General features: G+C 42.5%; 1 protein-coding gene across 7 annotated transcripts in view; it reads right to left on the reverse strand.

The window, feature by feature from the left end:
- TCF12 (transcription factor 12) overlaps window positions 1-18,470 on the reverse strand; it is a 172,966-nt gene that overhangs the window by 83,461 nt on the left and 71,035 nt on the right. The gene's annotated exons all lie outside the window — the stretch shown is intronic.

Consider the following 18,470-nt stretch of genomic DNA (forward strand, 5'->3'; position numbering starts at 1 on the left):
AGTCCTACCAAGCCTCAGAGCACTGCAGAGAGCTGCACCAGAGAATGTCACTGTGCTGCAGAAAGGCAAACTGGTATCGGAGCTACACAGAGAATGAACTTCCAACTATCTACTAAAATAAACACCTTAAAATCTAGATCTCTCTAAACCATCCCCTCATCCGCAGGCACCCCACGTCTCCACATACTTATGAAAACATTGATATCTTGCTGCTGAGGTACCCGCGAAGCACGAATACTGTTTTTAAAGTCATAACCCCCCTACTCCCCCACCTCCTCAAAAAAAAAAAAAAGTTGCAAAGGAAAACGTGTTCATGGTTTATTTTGGGAGATTAGACAAGTGGCATTCTTGACAGAGAAAGAAAAAAGAGTCTTCATAAGAGATGATAAAGATCATACCAGTCGTGGGAACGCGACTGAAGAAATGTTAACAATACCATCCCAGGTCCAGACACAGGCACGGTGAACCTAAGTCTCGGATTTAAAAACACCAAGGAGCACAGTGTGGTCTTCAGTGAACTTAAGAATAAAACGTCACGTATCAGTAAATACTGCCTCTCTGCTCGGCTGCCCGTGCTTTCCAGGGGCATGGCCATGCTGCTTTCAACAACCCACAGCAGGTACGGAACACACTTTTCCACAGCACCCCGAGAACAACAGGAATGCTTATGGCAATATTGGTAATTCTTTTATAGAAGCGATAACAGGAATAAAAGTGATGAAGTACTTTTTATTTCAACAACAAGGAAGATGTAAAAGTAACTACTAACATTCTGCACTTCTGTATTAGCAAAACCCGACTCCAAAAGGATTTGTTAAAGATTTTTAAATCTCTCTATATAAACCAAGGAGCTCTCTCAAATGCTAACACTGGATTTTACTTAGTCTTAGAATACTCAGGAAGTACATGATCTCTGGAAGAAAGTTCACTTTGTACAATATTTAAAATAAGCACAGAGGATTACCCAAATAGTTCATTCCTCTGATAGCAAATAATAAATAATGAAGTCACCAAAGTGGAACTGTACTAAAGGATGAGGCAGGTTAACGGTAACGGCTAGTCAACCTGAATTTGTGGGAAAGGGGGCTTTTTACACTGCAAGCTGGCAGAGTACACTATCACTGTAGCTGAGTTTTGTAAGTTAGGGGCCTGGGTATGATAAAATACTTTGACAAAAACACTGGATTATTTTTAAAACAATAATTTAAAGAAACAATCTAATTATTATTTTAAAACAATAAGGCATTAAGGGAGTAAAAGCCAGGCATCAGACAAGGTTTTAAATACAACTGCAAACAGAGGACCAGCACTGAATATTTTTCAGTGACATCAATGTGACTCAAACCTTGCCCCTAGATTTAGCCTCTCTCTCTCTTTTTTTTTTTTTTTAATCATCAACTTCACAATCTAAATGTATTGCTGGAAATTCTGAGCTGGTTGGCATACTGAAACAACTCAAGACCAGTCACTGCTCCGGAGCGCTCTGCACTGCATGCAAGGAAGCAAGCTGCCTTTTCATCCAGCCGCGTGCCAAAAGCTGACGCGGGATCACGACAAGGCCCCGCAGCCTCCAGTTCTGTAACGAGATTTATCCTGGGGCAGAGGGCGATGGCTGCGGAAACTCTCCGTGCTCCAGCATTAACCTGACCTTGCCTGCGAGCGGCACCCTGGCCTTTGCCAATCCCACCGGGAATCTCCCCAGGCATGGAGCAGGAAAGCTCAAATGCCTACACCTCGGGGTTAGGAACATGTGGTTATGGTACCTGAAAGCGCTGCAAAGTGAAACTCTTCCTTATGAGCATAAACGCTATTACAGAGTGAAAAGTAAAAGCCACGTGGGTTTTGTATCTTTTCATCTATTTTACTTCAATTCCCCACAGTACAGAACAGGAACTGCAGAGCTTGCATGTTATTCAAGAAGCCTTTTATACATAAACTAGGATTAATTTCAAAGATACTTCCCCATTTCATATCTACCCCTTATCTCTGCTGTAAGCTCCCAACTACTTAATACTCCTTAATACTACATAGTCATAAACACTTACAAAAAAGGCTTTTCTTGAGCCTGCTCTCTCCAGTTACTCATTTAAGTCTCTGCATCCCAAGTACCCATTTTCCTTCTCATGCAGTTGCTTTTCAACCAAAATTTATGGTTTTATTGATTTCCCTGCATCAATAATTTGTCATTACCAACTACACAGTGTATATGGAACCTGTACTGCTTCATATTTTTATCAGCTGTCTGGAGGAGACAGAGCACGTCCTAAAAAGCCTGCAGAAGACCCCAGCTGGGGAGATGCAGTTAGTACTCTTGAAGGCAGGACCACCATTCAGAGAGATGTAGACAATCTAGGGAACTGGGCCACCAGGAACCTCAGGAAATTCAGCTGTAACAATTGCAAAGTCCAATACCTGGGAGAGACCAACCCCTCACAGCGGTGCGGGTTGTGGAGCAAGGCTGTTGAAAAGGACCATGGTCTGGAACAGCAAGCTGCACGTGAGACAGTGGGTGGAGCGAGTGATGATCCGCTCCACTCCGCACTTGCTACACCCTATCTAAAATAGGGCATCCCGTTTTGCATCCCCTAATTAAAACAAAAAAAAATGCTCCACAAAAAAAAACAACCAACCAAACAAAAACCAACCAAAAGGAAGCTGGAGAGCAGTAAGGCCACCAGAAGATTCCCACTGGTTTTACTGGACAACAGAGGAGGCCTCACAATGATGCTTCCCTTCTTTTAACTGGTATGACATCCACTGCACAGTCCTGGATTCTGAAATCCCGCAACTGGCAATTTTCCCTTCAGCTTCCTATCACTCAGATCAAATCACTTCTCCTCCTCCAGTTTCTTTCCTCAGCTTCCTTTTCACCTGCAGCAGGGCAGTGACTTGACCCATCTATTTCTGCACTGGTTTCTCTTCACTCTTACACTCAGATCTCATACTTACTTCCCCCTCCATCAAAATCTAAGCAAACCAAACAAACTCAAGCCCTCCAATTCAACTGAATTAACTCCCTTAATTAATCATTCTTTACATACTGACTCTGCAACTATGTTCATGGATTTTTAGAAAAAAAAAAAAAATAAAAAAAACCAAAAAAAAACCCAAAAAACCAAAACCAAACAAACAAACCCACACTATTTATTCCATCCCATCCTTCCTTCCCTGCCGGTGAGAGCACTCTCTTGGATACTGTCTCTGCTGTGAGTTTTAGGATTTTTGTTACGCTGTATATGAAACAGTAAATGATACTGGATGATGACCAAAACTATTCTGCTTTGAGCAAATCATTTGAAGAAAGGTAATAAAAAGGATTAAGACTGCTATTGAAATGTCTGGACCTCTCCATTTTTAGATTTAAAATTGCAGAGTGAAAGATTGAATCATTGTAGGAGTTCCATGCTACAGTCGTATCTTAAAACTCTCACTACTTCTGTGTTAATTTAATTCACATGTATATTCTAACAGAAAAGCAAAGCAGTACTGAGGTGATCTACGTTTTCAGCGTTATATTCACAAAGTCTATTTTAAGACCTGCTCTGGAAGCAACGGATGTTTTACGCGGTGAACCGCTGTTTTCCCAGATGAATTGAATATCCATTCTTTGCTCACAGTTTCCATGACACTAAAAACAAAACAGTCATCGGCACCAACTCGGCATTTGATGGGAAATGCAGCTGCAGCTCCCTGCAGCTCGCAGCGGACCTCAGCTGAACAGAGGCACCGCACTTCCCCAGCGCGGCGTCACGGCTTTACAGACAGGCCCTTCCTGCCAAATGCAAACATTGCAAACCCCACTGGCCTTCTCTCTTGACATTAGAAGTTACTCAGTTCTGCAAGTAGTGATATTAATGCAAAGTCTTCCAAATTACCAAACAAAACACTCAACCAGAAGCAAGACTTTGGTAACAGCAGCATTTGCCCCTGCAGTTATGAACAAATGTTTGACCAAAGAATTTCAAACTTTGCTCCCTGTTACAATTCCAACTCACTCACTTCACACGAGTTGTTGAAGAAAAACCCAGGGACCGTTTGAACGCTGGAAATGGAGCAAGTCACGTGGCAAGCAGAGGCAGGGAGCAGCACTCTGCTTTCAGTGCCGCTCCTCTCCCCAAAGGAGCATTGCAGCACACACCTCTCTTCAGAACGCACGGGATCCTGAGAGACAGTCTTCTGCTTCAGGGGACGATGCAGACACCTGTTTGCTAATAATGTAATCCTGCCTCACACTCACTAGTTTTTCACCCATTTGAGGTTCATTTTAAGTACGTGGTCACTCCCCTTCTCACACTGGTCAGCACACCGCTGTTACACAATACCTTGGCTTAATCATGTTGGCCTGATTCTAAAAGCTATGAGGAAAACAAGACCTAAACAATACTCTGCATTTATTCCAAGCATTTTTAGTCACTAAGTCAGTAAAGCAACTAAGAACATATGTACAAGTGTACAACACACATGTACTTACCGTGCGCTGAACTAAACTCAGCGGGGACTGCTCGTGTAAACCAAACGGTCACGCAGGAGACTGCAGGACTGTAGACTGATTAGGGAGAAATCTGACAAAGGATGTGCCCTTGCAGTCTCCTCTAAGTGCAGTTTTTAAAAAATTCAGTCAAAACTTCTGAAAATATTGAAAGGGTAACATGCCAATAATAACCCATTTACAACTTAAGAGGAGTGCTATTTTAAGCTAGAACCTCATTTATTTGGATTGTACAGACCAAAATCCATTTCTGGTTGTGCCATAAAATACAGTAATAACGCGCCCTCTCCAAGCGAGGAAACAAAGTCCCGGCTGACAGCACGCGTGTGTTTAAGGACAAGCAAGGAGACAAACACCCATATCAAACTACTGAAAACCACTTTCAGGACGAGCGGGAAGCAGAGGGGCTGTGGCAGGCTGTCAGCTCTCGGGGCGCTCCCCCTCTCCCCGCTCCAGCCAGCTGCTGCAGCGAGAGCTCCCTCTCCCGCAGGAATACACGGCAGGCTGAGCCACCCGCACGCTGTGACCCAACAGCTCTGCCGGAGACGTCCGCATCGCGATGGAATCATCAGAGGGGAAACATGACATAAAGGCATTTCCTTCTGCCAAAATGGCACGAGACTCCCCTTCCAACCTTTAAAATACAGCTCAAGAGAGAAAATCATTAACCCAAAAACTGCAGTAATATTTATTAATAAATCATTAGCAAAACAAACAAAAAAAAAAGTCACTACTGTTTACACCCAAACCTCTGACTCCGACTTGAGATTCTGTAGACCTTTCGGGATCAAAGAGCCTACAACAGCTTACTATCAGAGGCTGGCGGAATTCGCTTTCAAGCACTACTCTTAAATTTCTATGGATGGCCTTTCCACCGACAGCCTTCTGGACTTTTACAACATCCCTACACTAAGCCATTAACGAGACTGGATCCCCAGTGTGCTCCCCACAGGCCACTACAGATTACAAGATCGGGGGGGGGGGTGGGGGGGGGGGGGGGGGGAGCAGCCTGCTTTTGTAGCTTTTCCAGGAGCTGAATAAAAAGCACACACACAAAAAAGTGCAGCTTTCTTACTGCCAACACAGCACTTACACATTTACAGAACATTTGTGGATGGTAATCGATGTTGCAGTCAATCGCGGCGGCAACCTAGGAAGAACATCCATGTTGCAAATGCAGCCCTGCAGAAGTTCTTTGGCAGGTCAATAAATGCTGATACAGGACACAAATACTACCTTCAAAACTTCAGATTTATGAAGTGTTGGCTGAAGTTTTGACTCTCATGTTCCTTCTGAAGCAAAAAAGGAGACAAGAAGCCCAGAAGGTGGCAGAAATAGTTAACTCCCCTTACAGTTCCTGGAAAGAATTTTCTTATCTACAGATTTAAATTCTTCAAGTTTATTGCCACAATGCTGCACACTTCTCTATCCCCCTGTTTCCCAAACAGTGGATGATAAATTAGAGACATCCAGCAGCTGACTGGCATGCTAGATATGATGTTGTTCTTCCTCTACTTCAAATGCAGAGCAAGTTTTACTAGAAATGTTCAAGATCTATCATGTGTTTTCATGAGACTGCCTTTTTGCAACTGCAGTGGCAGTAGGAAACAAGGGACATGACAGTAAGAATATCACAAGCAGCAACGTCTGCAGGTCCATAGTGAATTCCCACCCGGCTACGATTACTGCCCATAAGCCTGCTACGGAGAGGGAAGATGAATGAACCCGGAGAGGCTTTTTCAAGTATAATTTGCAGCATGAAAACCTGAAAGAAAACCCATGTCTTTAGCTAACACAGATTCTTCATAGGTCAATAGTTAGCGATCCTGTTCCTCCCTTCTCAAAAACGGACTCTTTCTAGCTGCTTGCTTTCTGAAACTTTGGATGATGATTAGGGATGCTAAATTGGGATGTCAGCCTATGAAGCCAGCAGTGGGGGAGTGAGACTGGAGAGACAAACAGTATCTATTATAATCACAACCAGTATCCTTCGTCTCCAACCACAAACCACGTCGTCTTCATCTGCTTAGGTACTTACTTCAAAAGCTAACTAAAAAAGTTAACAAATTCATATCCATGTGATAGTGTTTCAAAGGAAAAAAAAAAAAAAAAAACAAAAAACAAAAAACACACACCAAAAAAAAAAACCACCTAAAGAATTATGGTAGCTATTTTGGATAAGGAAGGTCAAGATTTCCAGAGTCTCAAAAAACAGTGTTTTGAAAGAATCTCCAAAAGAGATCAAGAGAGACATCTCAAAGATGTCTCAAAGCACCCAACGGTATGTGGAGTGTATCTCAATCACAAGAGCACAGGGATGCTGAAACCATCTTACGCAGCTCTATTTGAATCTGAAATATGGATTTATGGCCCCGATCCTTCCAACAGCTACGTGCTTGCTTAATGGGATTATGTGTGCTTAGATGTAGAAGTATTTGTAAAATCAGGACTTACTTTGCGCATGCAGATCATTCAGCAGAATGCACTGGATTTATACTGACTTTGTTACACTCTAAGACATTTGGACACGTCCCATTACCTCAGACAACTGCTGAAGTAAATAAAAACTAGTTCAGCAGTGTTTTACTTCCTTGTATTACAAAAAGCTTAAAGGATTCCCCCCCCACACCAAAAGAACACAGAGTACCATCAGAATGCTAATAAAGCATCAGAATGCTAATAAAGTGGTCATTTTGCTTATGATTTAAAAAAGTCATTACAATTAAGTAAAAATCAGAGATTTGTTTCAAATAGCTTTTTTGACTGTACCCTACAACATTATGTGTTTCTAGAACTGGAGCTATACTGAAATGTTTTGAAAAGTGAAGCAACTCGAGACATTATTTGAAAAATCTTGTGTAAGCAACAACACTCCACCTGTGTTTCCATGGATCCAAAACAGTCCAGCCCCACAGCTCCACACAGCTTCACTGAGATTTTTCTTCCCTGAATAAGGCCATTCTTTGTTTACCACTTTTTAATTCTTTTTTTAAAAGTCTCCCCTCCCCCCCCCCCCCCCCCCCCCCCCCAATTACAGGCAGGAAATAAAAAGAAACGCAACTCTTTTATGTAAAGTAAATCCATCTGGATGTTTGCTGCATCCTATATTATAAACTTGTGATCCCCAACCAGAATGAGTTATACTGAAGCTGCAGGCAAAATTGTCTCCATATACCACAATCCATTATCCCTGTCAAGTTAATGTGCCGTGCTGAGCCATATGGTGTGGGTACACACTCAACAAAGGAAATTCCTTAAACTTGTTATAATCAGCACTTACAGTCATCCAAAAAAACTGACATCAACAGCTTTATTGTGTTTTGTGCATTTCGGTTGATATCCATGACAAAAAGAGGAAGCTTTAGGGGAAGGAGAGAGAGAAGAAGAAGAAGGAGGGAAAGAAAAAAAAAAAAAAAAAGAGGAGGGAGGAGTAAAGTTGCAATAATAAAAAGGGAGAGGGGAGACAGACTGTACATTTCATAATTACACAACGTTTTCCTTAGCAAGTGATTTTCAATTACAATAAAGCTCAGGCCTCCTGACACTGATACACTGTGCCAGATTAACAAGAAACAAACAACACCCCCCCCAACCCAAAACCACCAAAACCCTTTACATTAATACCTCGTTTTCAATGCAAGTAAGAAGTCCTACAGTTTCACAGTGCCTGACTCATGTAAAAGATTCTCAAGTAAGGAAAAAAAAAAAAAAAAATACCCAAACAAAAAACCACCCAAATGGATTCACTTTGAGTTTTCCTGGCTTTGGAGAGGTTTGCCTTCACCTGTGCGAGTCCTTCCTCACCAGTGCGGTAAGGAAGTGAAATGGCAGGGCTGAGCGGAGGGCTCCCCGCAGCCCGCGCTACCTGGCACAGCCCGTCACACCCAGCCCGAGCCGAGGGGCAAGCGGAGCAGAACTTCATTCCAGCCCCCGCAGTGACAACAATAAAACGCTGAGAAAACACACTATCAAATCCTGAACTCAGCATCAATTTCTGTTAATTACAGCCTTGTCAGCAACGTGATTATTCAAACAGCTCATGCAAATGTTAATGAGTCCTTATTTGCATATTTATTTTTTCCTTTGTTGAAATGTCATTGATTATTACATTCTACAATGATGAATGCTGCTGATGATGTGCTCTGATATGTAATTAGTCATTAAGTGGAATGAATAGATCAATTATGAAAAAGGAGTGAGATTAAGAAATATCAAACAAGACCGCCCAATGTAACTATAGAATTTTTTTTTCAAGGAACTAAAATAATTTCTTGGCATTTAAAGTGCAACATCAGTAGTTTTCAATAAATAAACTATTACTTTTCTGAGGTTAAATAAGATCTTGCACTGCACCGCTCCTTGGGTAATCTAATTACAATAGCGGAGCGCTTTGTAACAATAGCGAGAAACCTGCAGAGTGGCACATGGGGTTTGGTTGACATGTCCCGTCCCTCTCCCAGGTTTGGGTTTTCTTAATTACAGATGTCCCAACGCCGCTCAGGAGCACACCACAGACTGCTGGGCTCTCAGCAGAAATGAGAACAGCGCCTGCCGCACCCGCGCCAGCCCCACTTTGTTCCCAAGGCAAAGACTCGCGCTGCCTTTTGCAACCGCCTGCTCTGACAGCCCAGCGCTTGCGATCTGCAGATGAAGGGGAAATGGGAGAGAAGAGGAAGGAAGGGAAGAAGAAGAAAAAAAAAAAAAAAAAAAACAAAACAAACAAACAAAAAACCCACACTACCCACCAAACCCCCCACATTACTGCAGAGCAGATGGGAACATTCCACATGACCAAACCAATCAATCACCTCGGCGGGGCGCAGGTGCAGCACAGCCGTGTAGCAACACACCATTTCACAGTCTATCGGGCACAAACACATGGTCACCAATCAATGGCACCCCCAGGACCTGGCGGGGAGGCTCTCTCGAGCCTTACTGGTCCATGCCTGATGACTTCATAATCACACATCATTTCATTCACTGGAGGATACAAACCAGCATTCTAATAACCTTCCCCCGAAACCCGTCATGTTGTGCATATTAATAGAGTGCTGCGCAGAGCTGAACCGCGGGCTCCGCGCCGCAATCTGAGCCGAGCCCACGAGAAGGAAACAACCTGAAGCAAAGAACTTCTGCCCGAGGAAGGCCGGGCGGCTCAGACCCAGATCAATGGCAACATTATTCATTTGGCCAAAATAAATTGCGCACAACGCTCACACCTTCCACAAAGCAAGCCTTGAACAATAGCAAGCCAGGGGAGATAAAGGACAAAGCGGGATGGAAATCAATGGAAGGATGTGCTCCTGTACTCGCCGATACGTTAGGCAAGATTCTGAAACAAAGAGGACCATCATTAACAAAAAAAAAAAACAAACTTCAAACTATAAAAAAAAAATTACCTACGTGCTTGCCAATGCTCTCAGTCAAAGAAACAATTTTATTTCTTTTAAAGCGAGGATCACTGATTAGTTTTAAAACGAGCCAATAAAAAGTTATGCAACGGGATGTGATCACGCCATGCCAAGACCTGAGTCACAGCACTAGCTGCTTTTGGCTACAGCTTGCAAAAAAGGGCAATTACAAATGTTAATTTATGTTTGTGTTACTGCTGCCTTAGGAGTCTAATAAACATTACTGACATAAGGCTACAGCGACATTTTGGCCAGAGCTTATCAAACTGCACTGTTACGTATCTGCACTCTTTTAAAGGCACTCAGGAAACAAGTGTGACAAGGAGCGCATCTTCTCTTGAAGTTACACTACGCCTGGAGGCTAAAAGTCAAATTACTTGCAACTGAAATGTAAAAGACTAAACAAAGCTTTAATACGCACTTTCCACGTTTGAGTGCTGTAAGTGCCCAGGCGGGCAGGGCTCCATCATTGGACATCAAAGCAAAGAGCTTAGGTTGACTTTGGTCTTTCTTAAATCGATGATGTGAAGAGCAGACACCTCTGAATTATGCAGTTAAATCAGGCAAGTCTAGCATCTACTGAGCCATCTTAGCTTTACTTTTGGGCATAAATCACTGAAAACCACTTGGAGAAATAAGTTTAGCAAGCACGGTAAGAACACAGTCGTGAGGCTGCACTCGATAGCACTACACGTTGCTTTAGGTCAACGGCAATGCCTCCTTCCGCATCCGGGAGCCTACAGAAAGGCATTACAGCATAATTAATTAATATAGGGAGGGAAAACAAATCATGTCAGAAGTAGAAAGCACTTTTTTTATTTATAGTTAAAATTCAGATCACTTGGTGATGTGTACTGCTGCAGGCCCTTTTATCTCCTTTTCTTGCCTTCCTGCCTTTCTCCAAGATCTCAGAAAAATGCACAAAAGCATTTGCATTTTGCTCTCAATTCAGAGTCTTGGTAGCATTCACCTTTTCACAGGGCCAAATCCAAGTTCCGTAATCCAAAAACTCCACACAATAAAAAGGTGGCAGACTTGGTGCTGTTAGACAGTGGAGCACAGAAGGGTTAAAGAACAACCGTGAGTAATATCAAAGGAATATTCACATCCTTTTGCAGAATTATGTTGACCAGGAGCAGATCAGGAAGCGGTCTCCCTCATTAGAATACAGAAATCATTAATCAATAAATCATTAAATTAAGGGCCTGACGACCAGTTCTATTCTGGGCAGTTACAGAATGCTAATTACTGTAATATCTGGGGAACCTACCGTGTTAAGATTAGAATATTTTCTTTAATAAGATTGGAGTTTTAGACTCAATTCAGCTTCTTTTAGTTTGAACACTCTTGAAAAGAAATGAAAAATGTCATCTAATGAATTAAGTACTAATATTAGTCACATTTCACATGCAACACAGGGCGAGCTGATGGCCACGCTACAGCCTTGACATCTCTTAAGAGGCAAAAACCGAACAGCTGGTGACAGTCACAACAGAGAGGGCTGGGAGGAGTCTGACAAACAATCTCATCCAAAAAGAAAAACCCTCAGTAAAGCTCACCCTCACCTGGAAACACGGAAACGTTAAGCAAGAGGGAGGAAAAGGGGACAGTTGGCACACGTGTCCAGACCAGTCTGTGCAACCTCACCTGCCCTCCCTGCGCTAAAATACATGAGTGAAGCCAAGGCCACGCGGCCCTGGCCAGAGGCACGCCCCAGACATGAAACCTCTCCTGGTCCTCCCACAAAACCAGGCCTGTCTTACCGACTGAAGTGTAAAAGCCCACTCCTTTCCCTCGCTTGTGGCATAATTACACCTCAAAAACTAAGACACAAAGTGAGGGTTCAGCTAACTGTGTGGAAACTAGATCGCAAAAGGAAGATTTGTAAGAGAAACTTCGGAAGAAAGGGTATGCCAAGATGGCAAAAGGCGGTACTGCCTGTGAGCAAGGGGAGCCCTACAGAGACAGCATGAAACGCACCAGAGAGAAATTCTAGTGAACTTCCGAAAAAACATTTTTAAAGTGCACGGCACAGGTATCAGGGATGCAACTGTTACATATTATATAGGCCATAAGGACATCAAGAGAATGGTAACAGGTTTTAATCAGTTTGTTCAAACCAATGAAGGAGTCATGACAACAGTAACACGAATTTTAATCCGTAAAGAAACCAATATACAACTTCCTATAGCACAGGACTCCAGTGATTATTTGCTTATACGACAATTCTTACCCCTGAAACATACAGAAGCAAAGTTATCAATAAAACATTATATATAATCCACAAATATATAGCGTATAAATGAGCAAAATTTATTTTGTAAGTAGCAGCTTTGATCTATCCTTTCACTAATAATTAGACAAGCACCGCTGTTTGGGAAGAGGGAGCTAGAAGTTAATCAACAAAACAGTTACAAAAAAATAACTCATCTCGGCAGCGCAACGGTAACCAGTGACAAGGCTAACCTGAAATGGATTTCTGCAAGAAGTACTCACAGCATCACAAAGGTAGCAAAATCAGCATTTACAATAAACAGGTGAAAATGTGTTGGAACTTACAACAGTTGATAGCTAAGACTGAAGGGGTTTTGTGATTTCTGGAGGAAGAATGGTTGAGCAAGATGCAGTCAATGCAAACTAACAAGCAAGAGATGCACATTTGCTGGATATTAAAAAAAAGCTTTACAAAATTTGTTCAGCAAATAAAACAGCAAACTGAAAACACAGCTAAAATTAGTTATATGCTTCCCTTAGTAAACACAATTCTCTTAGGCATTCAAACCCAAGAAAATCTGTAACACTACCAAGATTTTTCTTTACCTACTCCCTGTAGACCTACAAACTCGGCTACATCGAACGCGCTGAAGTTCAGACACGAGCTGCCCCTTCACCCCTGCCTTTTCGCTCATCACCTACACGGGCGTTAGGCAGCTTTCTCCAGGGCCAGCAGAAACCATTCACTTTGTGTTTTGCCTAACTGGATTCCTTTGGATCAGCTGTTAGCATCAAGCTGTCTGATTTCCATTCAGGCTTCACAGCTGGATTCATTATAAAAAAAGGAATATTAAACCTTGGGCAGGCATAACTGGCTTTGACTTCAAAATTAGCATTTGCATGCTAATCAAGCTATACTTTCAGATATTAGATAAAATTTTCATTCCAATACAATTTTTTCAGTGTGACACAGGCTCCATATATTTAAGAACTTCCAGTAGCTGTCAAAGTTGCAGGTGTAAAAAAAACTAAAAAAAAAATTAAAAAAAAAAAAATTTCAGGAAAAAGGCCAAGAACGTATCTTCTATCAGTAAAAGTCTCATTGCAAAGAACAGCTGGAATTACATTGAGGCCAAAGGTTTGTTTTCATTTATTTTTTAAAAAGGTATGAGGAATGTTTTGGTTTCTTGTTTTACAGTATTTAATGAGTTGGTTTTTAAGGAGTTTCTATCTTTTAGATTCTCAACAAAAAGGATTTTTAAGTTACGACTGAGAGAATGCCTACATTACTTAGAGCTATGTTATATTTAAACGCTGTTCTTCATAATGAAAATATTTTCTGCAAGACGGATAGTTACTCTAAAAAAGAAAAAAAAAAAATCAATACCCTTGAGTAAAAAAAGGGAAGTCTGGAAAATTTTTTATTTAGTCTTCCAAAACACAAAACAGACGAGCAGCTCTCATAAGCAAATCTTTGAAAGAGGTCAACAAGCCAGAAAGGAGAAAGGCAGCGAAGTCAGAAAAGGCGGTGCTGTGTACAAACACAACAGCTGAAATACGGCTGTCCAGTGACTCGCGGTTACATCTCCGCCCCTGGTTAACTCGCTCAGAAGCCCACTGGGGAAGGCCAGGTGATCTTCTCAGGGGGAGATGGAGGGGCGAGGGAAAGGGTCACCTCCTCCCGACCACAGACCTTGAACGGCGATGACGGGAGCTGCGGCCTCCCCGATCACGCGGGAAGGGGAGAACACGGCACACTGACTGCCAAAAAGAGTCAAAAGCAAAAAGGCAGGAAGGGCAAGAAGATAAAAAGAGAAGAAAAAAACAACAACAACAAAACAAAAAAACAAACAAACAAACAAAAAAAACCCCACAAAACCAAAACAAGAATAAAGCTCAAAATAAAATCTACTTGCTGTGGTTTGTCACCTCCTATGTCTTCCTGCTGACATGCCACTCCTATAAACTTGCAAACAAGGGAAAGCTGCATCTTGCCACAACAAAACAGTCAGTTCTTACCAGTTTAGACCACTGAATCCAAAAACTGAACAACGGGGTACGAATTCAAGTCTACCCGCTACAGATTTCGAACTATTTAAGTATGAATTGCATTAAATCCTAAAAACACTAAGATACATTTTTAAAGTGTTCCTTGTGGGGTGGCCCCCCAGGCCCCCACAGCAAGCGTACGGGCCCCTGAAGGAGACAGCTGGCCAGGTATCTACTCAGTATCTTGGAACTTCAGGTTGTATTTACCAGCTGCCACCAATGCTGTCTTGCAGCCCAGTACAACCCAAGAACGTACCCAAAGACAGTATCCTGCTGTTACAATCACTTGACGTGATTCTCATAAATAAAATTTTTAAAAACCTACAAACAAAAGAAGTTTAAAGTAATATTGTCTTTTTAAAGCCCTGCTAGTTATTTTTGTGCCTTATTTCTGACTTCCATCAGCAATGTCCTCCGCATATGTATTTGTACAGTGTGACCCCTTATTTACAAGCAGAAATAAAAGGTGAAAAAGTGTGGGTTTAGTACTTTCCGAGCTGGTCACAGCAGAGCAAGCTCAGATGGCAAGTCAAACAGAACATCCTTCGGGAGACAGCCACCCCAGAGGCTCTGCAGGGAGAAAATACTGAGGCAAAGTGATTCATCATGTGTGGCAAGATGAGTGTGACATCTAAAGATTCTTGCCTTGAGCAGCATGGTACATGCTGGAAGGAATCGAGCATTCTGAAAAGCGTCTACACAGATCTCAGAAGCTTCACTAAAAGGACATGTTTTAAATAACAGAATACTGGACATTTAAAATGTGTGTGTGAATTTGCTTTTTGCAGCAGAAAACGACACCATTTCCTTTCAGCTCGTCTGAATGGATGTTCTTGACCTAACGTAGAAATAAGCAAATTTTTACTAATTTTGCATTCAAACTCATTCTTTCAGAGTCAAACTGAAGGATGTTTTAACATCTGGCTCATATTCCTTCCTCCAGTGTAGCAAAGCCATAGCCTTGCAGGTTTGTTTAGAAGTCGGCCATCAAGAAATGATTATTTTTCCACTTTAAAACATATTTTCCTACACTGGCTTTTATTATCCTCTTGCCCACTCACGACAACTTCCAGCTCCTTCAACAGAGGATCAGAGAACGCACTGCTACACCTCCATTGCAATCCAAGAACAAACGTTTTCATCTTCCAAACCCAGCGCGCAGTAATCTGTCCTGTGAAGGAGGACACCTCAGGTACTAGCCAGCACCCCTGTTCAGAAGCTGTGCTTATAGACCTCTGGGTTTGAAGGTACAAAAGTCTCACAAACAAGCAAAAAGACCCACACTGGAATAGAAGAAAGATTCCTCCACCATGGTATCCCACCGACAGCACTGAGAGGATGCACAGAGAGGAAAAAACCCAGAGCAAATGTGAAGAATGATATCCTCCAAATTCCAGCAGCCAGGTGTCAGAGCCAAGTAAGTACCACACTGTAAGTAACAATGAGCATAATCAGATTTCAAACTTCATTTTCACATGTAAGATGAAGGAAACCAAACACGAAAAAAAACCAGCCTCTCAAAACATTCAGAGCATGGAAGACCGACAAGCGAGGTGAAGACAGCAGAAATCCCAAGGTGCGGCTGAGCGCACGCCTGACGGAAGTGCTCAGGTGGAAGAGCGTGCCGATGCAGATTGGTGCATCCAGGGGACAGAACCACAGGTTTAACCGCCAGTAAACTACAGTCAAATTATGCTCCACAGAATTGAGGGCAGATGACTCTGTTGAGGGTTTAGTGTAAATTAAAGTTTACATTATGAAAATAATGTAAAATAATGTAAAATACCTCTGATGATGTGGCATTTTTTAAAGGAAATAAATTGGCCGGATGACACAGGACTGTTGCATTAAGAAACAAGAAAGCAACATAAAAGTACCATCAAGAGAACAGGAGAGACTGGATAGCAGGGCAGTGGCAACTTTAACACCACGGCTTTCGGTTCAACAGCAGTGCTAAAATTGATTATCAAGGGAGTAATGATGCTTTGGAGCACAGGTTAAAAGACAAAAATTACTGGGGCCTGGACAGCATATTCTCCAGCTGAATCACTGCCTTTCAGTTTGGTGTTTTATTTCACATGGGTTTCCTGGCATTTGCACTATGTCTCTATCATGAGACCAAGCTGTGTCTGTGCTGGGGGAGGAGGGGAAGGCTCACAACGCAGAAACCCAGAGGAATACGATCACCAGGGAAGCTTCCCTCCCTCATGTTCAGAATGTCAACCCAGCGCTAACGAGCCTGTTAAAAGTCAGTATCTCCAAACGTCAACGTGCTCCAAATTGTCTGCTATGTAGGTAAAATGAGATAAACCAACACAGAAAAAAAAAATCCTCTCTATTTAAAAAATTCTTCTTTACCCTTTACTCTGTTCTGCACACATTGCTGAAAGTGCACTCGTGCGCACATAGGCAAACTATCCTACATTAAATGGTGACCAACCCAAGAAACATACGGGCTTTGCCTTTCTGCCTGCAAAGCATCTTCCTTTCCGTAGTCCGTAACTGTGCCACCGAACCAACGAACGCCAGCGGTGTTTCTCTGCCGGCCCCTCTCCCTTTACCCCCTGCTCCAAAATCCTGAAGGAACACGCTTATACCCAGTTCTTTTAACGGCTTTACAAAGTTCTTGGGGTTTTTTTACCACGTACCTTTTGAATCTCTATTCTAGGAAGATACATTTCTAATATAATAGCAAAAATATAAATAAAATAAAGAATATACACATAAACCAGACAAAAATATTCACGTGGCTCAGTGCCAGAGAGCTGTCAAACAAAGGAACAAATTCATACAGTTGTTTGGCACTCAAGGCTGAAAGCATTGTGAAACGCGCACTGTTTATAAATTGTCATTGATGAATAAAAGCAGCAAACAAAAAAATTAAAGGAAATGCAGCCAAGCACCAGAAAGACAAGCCAATCATCACTCCTCCTCCCATCGCTGTCAGTAATCAAACAAAACAAAATAACTCCCGAATTCCCAGGGTGCTGGAAGCACAGCGCAGCAGTGCGAGGCAACCCGGGCACTGCGTGCAGGAGCGACTGCCCACTGTGCGCCCAGAGCCCGGCCAAAGTGCCCGGGGTCAGATGTCTGAGAGAAACTGGCGCGCGGATTTCTCAGCTTTGTTATTTATAAAGTAATATTTCAGACACTAGTAATGTTAGTGACATTGATCTTGAGCATAAAAATACCAATGCCAGAAGAGGTAAAGAAAAATTGTTTCAGTGATGGTGAAGTATTACTAGCAGATCTTTTGCAACAGCACAGAGCTGCTGAAAAAAATATCACCTCACCTACCACTGAGAAAAAAGGCATAATTCAGCTCAGTGGAAAGGATGACATTTCTCAGAGGACAAAGTAAGACGGACCCCAGAAAACATGCAAGAGTTCAGTTTCTGATCTTGCTTATCTGCACCCATTTCAGTATCTGTCGAACTTGAAGCTGTATAATAATGCAAGGCATCTACACGGAAACAAAATCTCTCAAGACTTCTGCTTTCTGTGTCCCGTTGTATAAAAGAAAGAATGGCAAGATGCCTTGTTTGTATTGCATTTGTGCCTAAAATGCCAGGCTGATTTGACACTGGGAAGTAAACTCACATTTTGTTACAGTTATTGTGACGGTAGTACTGGCTTTGCACATGATCTGTACAATCCCAGTCTGAATTTACACATTTTACATTTACACATGGCGTATTTTAGTGCGCTTGGTTCCCAAGTACCTTTAAGGCTCATGGCCAGACCTCAGCAGTTTAGGACAAACTGTAAAATCAGTCTCAGCTTACTGAAATAGCAATCGCTGTGTTTCTTCCCCGTTCCCATTTCGCTGAACCTTTTTTATGTCATCACTGAACTTAAGGCTACTGCTTTTCTCTAAAGGAACCAGTAGCAGTAATCCCAAGCACCGGCATTTTCTCTAATCCTGTATATAACACAGCATCACATAGAACATATCAACTCTCTCTCCTATTTCGTCTTCAGATGGGGACCCCGTCAGCATCTTCCAAAAAACCCCCAACCAAACACAGCAGCCTCCCTCCACCAAATGCCATCCTGGTGAAGCTTCCACACGTGAGGATACCAGGGTTTCTGCTTCTGCTAAGAAATAATCTGCAGAGTTTTCAGCCGCCTCCCCGATATACATACACGCGTAAGAGCGACAGAGGCCGAACACCAGTGTGAAACCACGGTGCAGCCAGCCCGCAGGAAAGCAGGGAAGCCAGCGCCCAGGAAAGCCTCACAAACAAAGCAAGGCACTACCAGCGCTTAACGGAACCGGCTGCAGTTTCTCTGGCCTTCTGCACATT

This window comes from Chlamydotis macqueenii, chromosome 12 (genome assembly GCF_036417535.1).
Source record: "Chlamydotis macqueenii isolate bChlMac1 chromosome 12, bChlMac1.mat, whole genome shotgun sequence".
NCBI classification, from domain to species: Eukaryota; Metazoa; Chordata; class Aves; order Otidiformes; family Otididae; genus Chlamydotis; species Chlamydotis macqueenii.